Here is an 11,000-nt window from a genome sequence, read left to right as displayed (position 1 = left end):
TCTCATGTCTCAGGACTGCGAGCGCAGTGGAATACCAAATAATATTTTGTAAATCATGCTGTTGGATGGTGTTTCTACTGTTTATGGGCGGTCGTATCGCTTACCATCAGACGAATGGCAAGCTCGTCTCGTCATTTAAAGCAATAAACAAAAATACTTTTTAGGTTTTTGATTTCCAGAGTTATACTTATTGATTAGGTATCAGTGATTTCGTTGCCATATACTTATAGATATATTTTTGTTTGATATGTTGCTATATTTACCTATCCTCGTCCTATCCTTCCGCAGAAAATCCAAAAAGCAACACGGAGAACCTTCCATACTCAGTTTTAAGTAAAACGAAATGTGGTCTAAAATGAAACAATATCGGAGTTATGAAATACAAAAGTACGCAAAAGTCTTGGGTACAATTAGTGTGTAGTAAAAAGTTTCTTTGCTTTGAAATAACAAAGAAAGAAAACTTTTAATTTGTTCTACACGTCCTAACGAGCAAGATTTGAATGAAAATTTTTTCTTTCACTCGGGAGAAGTGATATTTATTGGAACTCGTTACGCAATAGTACTTACGAGTCTTTATTTAAGATTGCTGTTAGGGTGCCAGATATTATATTTTGTAGCCGAGTTTTTAGCGACAGTCATAATAATATATATTAGTAAAAAACCATCATATTGAGTTTGTTAAATGGAGATGCGTTCCGGGATCTGTCAGTATTTTTCCAATTATATACGGTCTGCCTGATACTGGCTACTGGTTACTTATTTTATTGAAATCTAGAGTACTCACTCACGGTAGTATGCTAGGTCCGGTGTATGAAAAAAAAAATGCGCTTGCTATAGTGTTTCTAGAACACAATTTGTCGGCAAAAATAGAAATCGTAAAGTTCGCAAATAAGGGAAATTATCGTATTAAGAAGTATGACTATCGGACACGATCGGAATTAATATGTCTAAAAAATGTGGAACGCTTCACGATTTTGCGTGTCATCCTTGCGCAGGGGCCATGCTAATCTTCTCTGTATCGTTCCAATTTTAGTATATGTACTGCCGAAGCAAGTACAACTAAATTGCACGAAATAATGTACTTATACTAAAACTACAAAAAATGTTACTAGTGCAATGCAGAACTTCTGTTTATAATTATTATTTTAAAGCTATATCACATTTTTTGTTTTAATAAAATGAAGGTATCATAAAATAGTTTTATATTAATGAATAGTAGTTATAATAATATGTATTATAAATGTGAAAAATATATAAATATTCTTTTTGAGTAGGAACATTATATAACAGCGCCATCTACAAGTATTATAATAAAACATTCGGAAAGTATGTGTACGTAAAGTTCACTTGACGAATTAGTTCCTCAGTTTTTCAATAGAGGGCAGTATTTTGATTTTATATATTTATACCTTTGAGTTTCACATCTGAATAAAATCTTATGTCATAATTCACTATACTAGGTAATTAACCGTAAAATCATATTACAAGTAGACTAATTGTTATGATAATATTATGCTTCACAAAATAAACAAAATGTAATACAGATACTGACAAGACGTGTTAGCTGTGAAGTTCAATCATTTCTAACGTTGCAATTATTCCCTTTAAAATGCACTAGATGGCGTTATTTAGAAAGACTGAGTTTTGTGCATTTTATTTACTATAAATTATAATTAAATATCATCCAATATAAATAAAATAGATTAAATATTTCCAATTTTTTTCCCCAACATAATAAAATTTTCATTAATTACTAACTGAACAAAAATTGGGGAAATTAATACAACCTCTTAAAACACCCGTATAATATGTTGTACTTCTTTTAGGATCTATCCAGAATTTAGTACATTAAGAACTTAGTATCTATTTTACCGAGGTATGCATAACTGATATACTTTTAAGTATCTTTCTCAAAATAACAGGAAATAGAAAATTCGTATAAAAATATTATCTTCACTTACTCCAAATAATAAATAAGTCATGAAGAAGCCCTCTAATTGAACATGTCAATAGTTAATTAAATGTATACAAACATACCTAATGATTGTTTGTTATAATAACGGATCACGGCACGTGTCCGTCCCTGAGGAGAAGGGGGCGTATTGTATTGTCTACCCCTCTAATTACGACGGAAGGGTTTTATATCTGTTAAATATAAATATGGACAGCGCACTTTTCTATTAGTGAAAATATTAATGTCGGTACGATAGTTCTAAATATATGAACAAATTCACAAATCTACTCCTATGTTGGAATAATTCTCATTATATTCCTATGTCCCCTAGGTGGGGCAGAGGGCATCCACAGTGCGCCGCCATACCGCTCGGTCTTAAGCTTCGCGTTTTATTTCGCTCCAGGTCTTCCCGATGTTCTTTGTCTCTGCAATGACGGTCCGCCGTCAGGTCTGCACAGGGCGGCCACGTTTCTGCTTGCCTTGAGGATTCCAGTCTAAGGCTTGCCTCGGTGGAATAATTATAAATGAAATGAAATGAAATGATTTACTTGAACCTGTAAAGTGTTATACATTATTTAGATTCCGTCAATATTAACTCTACTACCAATTCCAAAAGCAATACTCACAGGAAGAACGGGCAAGAAATTCTGGTGTTGCTCTTTTCAAAATCGGTTTAAGTATATATTTTTATAATACACGCACGCTCGAACCTTTAATTCACAGAGGGTAGATAGAGACGCAATTAGTGCACCTACTTTCCACCGTGCGTATTCTGTCCCATTATGTGATAGTAGTCGAGCCTTACCATATCTGGCACAAATTCCTAACTCCGAGCTGATACTGAGTAAAAAATATTACTGCCCGACCCGGGGAACGAATCTGAGACCTGCAGTATTTTTTTGAGATAATATATAGCATAGGTCCAGTGGCTTTAGGTAATGCAATGCTTTAGGCGGCTGATTTTTGTGAGGCATTTTACCCAATTCCTGAAAGTTTAATGTTCTTTTTGTTGGAAGCCCGCAAACGCGAAACCTCTTGTATTGTGTGCCCTTGATACCCCTTTGGTACTTTACCCGCCATTGCCTAGACCCTGGATGCGTACACAGGCACCTGTGGGAACCATAAAGAAACCATTCAAATAGGAACTACGCAATTCAAATTTGTATCGGGAAGTGAATCGATGGGTTTAATAGCTTAATTTAAAACTCCATTAGTCACTGCCCACCTGTCTGTGCGGTCAGCGTGAAATGACGATCGGTTCGAATTAAATGTTTTTAGGGGTGAAAAGGTGAACGAATAGTTTTTTTTTGTACAGCAATTTGACTATTAGTGATAGGCTCCTCTTATGACATCATGGAGCGGAAGTAGGAAGTATTTGGGACTGTTTGAACTTCACTTCTTGTATTATGATGGATGCGGCGATAGCTTAGTTGGGAACGAACTGCCGAGACGTATGTCCGCAGGTTCCAAACCCAAGGATATGCACCCCTGACTTTTCTAAAATTATGTGTGTATTCTTTGTGAACTATCACTTGCTTTAACGGTGAAGAAAACGTCGTGAGCAAATCTGCATACCGGAGATGTTCTCCACAATACTTTCGAAGGTACATGAAGTCTACCAAACCGCACTAGGCCAGCGTGGTGGACTGAGGCCTAAACCCTCTTAGTAGTAGAGGAGGCCTGTGCCTATCAGTGGGACAGTGTATTATACAGGGCTGATATTATTATTCATTCGGATGAAGGATAGCTCTGACGAATACGATAATATGTTACATACGTCAATGTTTATACATAGAAATTCACAGTGAATTTTTATTCCGCAAAAGTTTTCCAGGCAAAGTCCAAAAGATCGAAGATTATACTAAAATCCAGTAACCTGAAGTTCCTACCACAATTCAGAATAAATATTAATACAGTATGGACTTGGAACATAAAAGTTTTCCCCACAGTTGTGAATGTAGGAAGTTTTGTCGAACTCACCGTGTTTTCGCGTCTCTCGTGGAGTTTACATACTACGTAAAAGCATATTCACTTTGGAACAACATACGGAAGTAGACGGGTTTGTTTTGTATTATATCTAGGTTGTAACCAAGACGCCTTTCTACAATTTTAAAGTAGCGTTAAGGTAAAAGAAAACAAAAAATGTACGGGCATGGCATATTCTAGCGATAGGCTTGTCGATCATATAATATTTCTAAGTGGAGTAACGGCGTATAAAATTTAAAGTTACTTTTTATTGATAAATTTATTTCGTACGAAACTTACATTAATTTATTTTACAACTACCGTTCGAGTAATTTATTTTAAATTGTTATTTTTGAGAAGAAGATGGTTTCAAACTAGCACACTATTAAAATGACCCTTTATATTTATTACTAGCATTGGCCCGCAGTTTCGCCCACGTCCAAGATTTTTCGTCCGGGATAGAAAAGTCTATATCTGTCCTAGGGTCCCAAACTAATTCCATATCAAAATTCGAATCTAACAAACAAACTCAAACTCTTCAGCTTTATATAATAGTAGGGTATAGATATTGTAGAGCAAACCACTACAGTCACGTCTTTGAGAAAAATGTAGCAATGAGTATCTCTTTAATATAAAAAAAAAACTTTACTAATTGCGGACTTAAGTAGGCCTTAGTGTTCTTATCTAGGTGACCTGTATACTAACGAGGTCTATGAGTACGCGATCTTAGCGGACTTGAAACTGACCTGATGTTTTGTTTGATGAAACTAAGTTTTTGAAAAGTTGTACTGATTGAAGAAGCTAATTAATACTGAGGCAAGACAAGGCTAAATACATTAAATCATAGTAGGTAATAGTGGCGAATGATGATATTTTCCTAAGAAGAACCTGACACAATGAATGAATGGATGGATGAAATGCTCCTAGCCGAATTTTCGACCACGGCAAATCTCATCAGAGATCAGCCAGGTACGCAGGAGATATTATAGTGAGCAAGTGTGTGCGCAATATATAAGCACTCTCTGTTCCTTCACTCTCATAGTCCGGTGAGACGGCAATGGAACATGACCGGAGAGGGATCAGGCGCAGGACCAACGGCTTTACGTGCTTTCCTGACACAATATATAGGTACTAGTATGCATGAATGCAGCCTAAAAATTGTTCTAATGATACTTAGATTCTACATAAATTCTAGATAAAGCGAATCCGGTAGGAGTCGGGTTATGTGGACCCTGCGACACTATTAGCTAAGTACTAGCTGTTACTCGTGGCTTTGTCTGTGTAAGCTTGGTTGTCCAGTATCTTTCTGTGCAATCACAGAATTTGATTACTCCAATGTGAAGTTAGTGTCACATAATTTTCATTCCATAGAATAAAAAGTTTGGTCTTGCATCTAACAACTTTTGCCCGATCTGAACATTGAATTAAGGACTTAATCCATGTCCACACTGAATCTAGGAGGTGATGGTATTAAAGATTACTGTAAAAATATGATCTGAATTTCAATATAAATCATTTAGTACAATAGTCCATGCTTGTCCCTGCCGTCTGCGTTGTGTCAAGACAAAAAATGTTATCCACGATAAAAATTCGCAGGAAGTCCGAAGATTTATGTACAGTTGAGAATAAAATATGCCAAGGATTTTTTTTTACTTAAATTCAGCGGCTTCTGTGCGTTACACACAGGCGTCGAGAATAGCGAGCATAATTATTAATTGTTACCTGTAATGAAAAGACTAGCAATTTGTTTTATAATTAAATCTGTTCTTGAAATGAGTTTAACGGGACGACGAGACCAGCAAGCAACAACATCCTTTTAATTGCAAAGCACTGCACCGCATTCTTTACCCCGAGATTCCTCTTTGGTTTCATATAATATCAGCCCTGTATTGTAATCAATACTTTTCCACTGCGAAGCACGGACCTCCTCTACTATTAAGGGATTACTATTGAATTAACGCGCGATCTTAAAGTACTGCGGTTAAAAAGAGTTGCAATCTGGGCACTAACTTTTCCCATATGTGTTCTGTCCCGTGATATGATAGGGGTTAAGCATATCGCCATATCAGGCACATATTTTGGACTCTAGGCAGACACTCAGCAGAAAAACCTAATATTATCAACTAACCTGGGACTTAAACCCTCGACTTCAGGGCCAGTCATACCGCGCAATATAACGACACTGAGGCATAGAAGTATATAGAAATACTCGCCATAAACAGCATCCGTATCACAAATCCTGATTAATCCCTCAGCAGGTATTTGGCAATAAGTAGTCGGCAAGTGGGTCGTAGTCTCTCATCAACACAACTTGTCATCGCTTTTTCTCAAGTTAATAGGATTAAATAATTTGACCCGGGACGAGCATCACCTGCGCCGGATAATCGTAATAAAGTTTTATACTTACTGTTTTGTAAATTAGTTTGAGTATTTCTTGATTATTTTTCCGGTAGAAATTCCCGGTTCAGTTGTGGTATTTTTCTTTTGCTTTCAAGTTAGCTTTGCAAACAGATAACTAGCTATTGGTTTTGTTATTATTTGAAGCGTGCTCTTGAACATCTTAATCATATTCTAATATTGAAATTCATTTGAAAATCAAATATTTTCGGTTTCAATTCATTTTTCGTTCGATTTTAATTTAGTTTCTTTGTTATTCAGAGTAGGTGTACGCGAATCGATTAATTCAAACTCTTTTTAAAAATGGAATGGATGTTCGATTCAAACGATTCGATATTTAAATTTATTGTAATTTTTGCCAATGACAGTCGAATGAAACAGCATTTTTAAATCGTATTCCAGTATTATAAATTTCGTATTCCATGTATTGTTCAAATTGATTTAGGGCATACTTTTCAATAGTCAGATAATAAATTTATCCGTCAAATAAATTATGATCTGACAATTTTTTTTTTATTTTTTTGTATTTTTTTTATCTCAACTTTTGTATAATGATAGTTAAAAATGTTTTAAAACATAAACATACCTATATATATATACAACTGTCATTTTTATATAGTTTGTGTTGTACTTTGTCTTAAGAATATATATTTGATAATTGAAAAATCAGCTCTTATATGTAAATACAATTCATAGTAATTTTTTTTTAAACCACACAATTTTTTCGAATGAAATTTAAATTCCCGATGTCATATATTAAATTCTAAACAGAAAACAAGTTCAGACAATAAGAAAAAGCAAATGGGACGCAGCGGGAAACTCACTGAAATGGCGTGGAAACGCGCGTAAAAATAATTTTTTATTCAGAAGCGTGTAGCTCGGAAGTAATGTGTATGAAATTTAAGTGTTTTCTGTCTAACTGTCCGCATTTCGAGGATTTTCTTTATCTCAACTTTGGTATAATGTTAGTTAAACATGTTTTCAAACATAACTGCCACGATATAATTGTGTTATACAGGGTAATTTTGACATCGCGTTACTAAATAAAACCAGATACATATACTTGAAATAACACATTACAATAAGTTACTTGACCCATAGGTATAGAATAAAAAGTGTAAGTTTCGAACAAAATAAATATTAACAAAAACCATTTTTTATTTTACTCGTTGTAATGCCACTACTATTCTAAGAGAATTCGTGGCAGCGGCAACATCATACTTTCAGGCAGAAATACACCTACGCACACGCCATATTCGCATGAAACTACAAAATGATAAAAAAATCAGAAAAGTTAAACCAGAATTTTGGGAGAAAATATTCGTTATTAATGGATGATTTTTGGCACAATTTCAGCAAATGTGAAGATAAGTAGTGGTTTCATTTAACGCAATATCAAAATGACCCTGTATATGTGATGCGAGTTGCATTTCTTGCGCTGAGGGTTGGATACTTGGAAAAAACTATATTAAATTATTAGTCTCTGTAATGCACTGTAAATGACAAAATTCCTTAACATCTTGATAATATAAAAACCAGACAGACTTTTGCACTGTATCTCTGCCTACCCTTTTAATCTGCTACCATGTTTAACATAGACAATTGTTGATACAAATAATAACACAATTACTCTAAAGGTAAATACGGCAAAATTCATACGAATGTAACAATAAGAAATTATGAATTTCACACTTCAATGGGTTTATTGTAGCATTGAAGGGTTCGATATAACCCTAGTAGACATTGTATCCCTTGATATTGATATGATATGATTAGAAGGGTTAATTGTAATCAATTATATCGGAGGACTAGTGGCGTGTAGCCTCTGAACTGATGTTTTGGATTTGATTACGTCAGACAATTATTAGTGTTTAATTTTAGGATGATCACTTCTACAGTATAACTTTAATGGAAATATTAATTTCTTTATTATCTATATATATAAAAATGAATCCGTATATCCCTTGGTCACGCCAACACGCGTGAACGGCTGGACCGATTTCATTATATTCTTTTGTTGTGTTTGTTATTGTCAGAAGGTTCTTATGAAATAAAAAATTAAGGAATTTGAGCGGAACATTAGAAAATTTAAGAAACTTAACGAAAATATAAATTTTATATAACTGTCAATTGTTTAAAATAACTGTCAGCGATTGACAGAATGCGCGCTGCAAATTCATAATTAAGACGGGACAACGTCTGTCGGGTCAGCTAGTCTAAAATAAAATAAACTTTCTTAATTTTATTTTAGTGAAAAATGATTTTCGATACGTAGACAAAGATTTAAACGTGACTAGAAATTTGGTTTTGTTTGGTACTTTTATAGATTACTGCATATAATTCCAAATCGCCCTCAGAAACTCATGATCCATAACCACAAGTACCATAATTTTATAGATATAAAAACACCCAAAAATCATCGCTCTAAAATAAGTAGCGCTCAAATAAATTACAATACACAAATCGAGATCGGCACAATAGTTTGAACAGACAAAGCGATGCACGTCGGATCGATAACTATGGATTATTTATGTCACACCATGACTGATAGCTGTGAGAGGCATGTACTGTTATAAATATAATTTTACACGTATTTAATGTATTGATGCGTTATTTGCCATTGATTTTCGACCAGGGCTCGAGGGTTGGCATTATGTTCAGTTACTTTACAATTGGTTCCAAGTCTACAATTTATTGGTTTAAAAGACTTGTAAGTTTATTCTTGGACTTGGGCTTGATGGCGTAATACGGCGATACGATTGTGGTATTGAGGTCTTAGGTTCGAACCCCGGGTCGGACAAAGTCATATTGGGTTTTTATCACTGATAAATGAAATAGAAAATAAATAAATTTTCCGCGTTTTGGCAACATTTTTCATGATACTGATTAGCCCGGAGTTTGGAATTTGTGCTTGATATGATAGGCTCGTCCTCTATCATGGGATGGCATACACGCGGCGGAAAGTGGTTGCGTCTCTGCCTATACCTTTGGAGATAACTGGCGTGAGTATGTGTGTCATCTATAAACCGGCTGGATAGGTACAACTGTTATATCGATTTTTGTTGTCAAACAAATTTTAATGCTATTTCAGTTAGGGTAATTATTGGACGTCATGAGATTTAGTATCTCTGGACGACGAGCGTAGTGCAAGCGGAGCGTGAAGAAGCAATTAAGCAGGCCGGCATAACTGTGACGACCGTTCAGGGATGTTTATCTCGTGGCGGTCAACGTGTTTTTGAGCATTTAATTATTTGCCATCAGATGCAATGAGGCCACTTTACTCTCAATAAAAAAGTGTGGGTTTGTTATTAATGCTTGTGGGCACTCGAGTCGCTTACCATGAGGTGTTCGTCCCATACGTCTTGTCACTATAAAGTTTCAGAGTTCTGATTGACCGTTTTTGGGTAGCTTCGTAAATAGTCTCGTCATAATAATATAATAATAATAATAATATCAGCCCTGTATTATATACTTGCCCACTGCTGAGCACGGGCCTCCTCTACTACTGAGAGGGATTAGGCCTTAGTCCACCACGCTGGCCTAGTGCGGATTGGTAGACTTCACACACCTTCGAAATTCCTATAGAGAACTTCTCAGATGTGCAGGTTTCCTCACGATGTTTTCCTTCACCGTTAAAGCGAACGATAAATTCACAAAGAATACACACATGATTTTTTAGAAAAGTCAGAAGTGTGTGCCCTTGGGATTTGAACCTACGGACATTCGTCTTGGCAGCCCGTTCCACACCCAACTAGGTTATCGCCGCTATAGTCTCGTCATAGAGTTGTATAAAACAAATAGAAATTCGGAATTGATCAACCCGCATAGGAAGTTAATAGTCGTACGATATTAAGTGACCTCAGTGGCCAGGTGGCAATCCAAATTGAAATACCAATGTTCCGGAAAATAACCGCATATCAATAGTGACTTTTGATTAAAAATATACCACCTGGATTGAACTAATAAACCGTTTTAGTGTAATAAATCAACCCGCACATCACGTCTTTATCTTCAACGGGGTAGGCAGAGATGTAATGTGAAAAGTGGGTGCCCTAGACCCACTTTTCACCTGTGTGTTCCATCCATCTGTTCCAATGAATGGATATTAACATCTTGTGTTTATATTTTATTGTATCGAACTGTCGTTAGCGCTTTTCGTATGCTTAGCTTGATTTGAAAAGTAATTAACAACTTTAAGTTCCCTGTTACCAAATTTCAGTAAAATGAATTGCTATTTTGTTTTACTTTTAGCTCAAGTAGGCCGTCATTTCACATTGAACATATTAGAATGAATTTGTAAATTGTTTATGGAAGTATTCATAGACAATATAAAGAAGCAGAGACAAACGTAAACTCTTATTTAAGCACTGCGTATAAAATACGTCTGACGTCGTACAAAGGCTAAGCCTTTGTGACGTCATTAAAAAAATCATAAACGCCTATACACGTCGCCTGTTTAAAAGTATACAAACGAAAATAATTCTCAGAAGTTACCAACACGAATGTCCATAAGGCACTTTTTCCCGTGAATCTATACATAAGTTAAACCGCTTTAATCGAATTTTACATGCTTTCGTACAAATGAAATTGTTTATAGATACTGCTCCATATAAATTTTACGAACTTTGAATTTAATATGGTATTTATTTTCGGAGACGAGGCACGGATATATCCGGATGAGTCT

General features: G+C 35.3%; 1 non-coding gene across 1 annotated transcript; it reads right to left on the bottom strand.

The window, feature by feature from the left end:
* Window positions 1-950: 950 nt before the first annotated feature.
* Window positions 951-1,057, bottom strand: LOC115441558. The gene has a single exon (XR_003938481.1). It is a non-coding gene; the product is annotated as a U6 spliceosomal RNA (small nuclear RNA).
* Between the last annotated feature and the right edge of the window lie 9,943 nt (window positions 1,058-11,000).

Source organism: Manduca sexta, chromosome 19 (assembly GCF_014839805.1).
Source record: "Manduca sexta isolate Smith_Timp_Sample1 chromosome 19, JHU_Msex_v1.0, whole genome shotgun sequence".
Taxonomy (NCBI): Eukaryota; Metazoa; Arthropoda; class Insecta; order Lepidoptera; family Sphingidae; genus Manduca; species Manduca sexta.
Note: the sequence above shows the minus strand (reverse complement) of the source record. Positions and strands in the feature narration are given on the sequence as shown.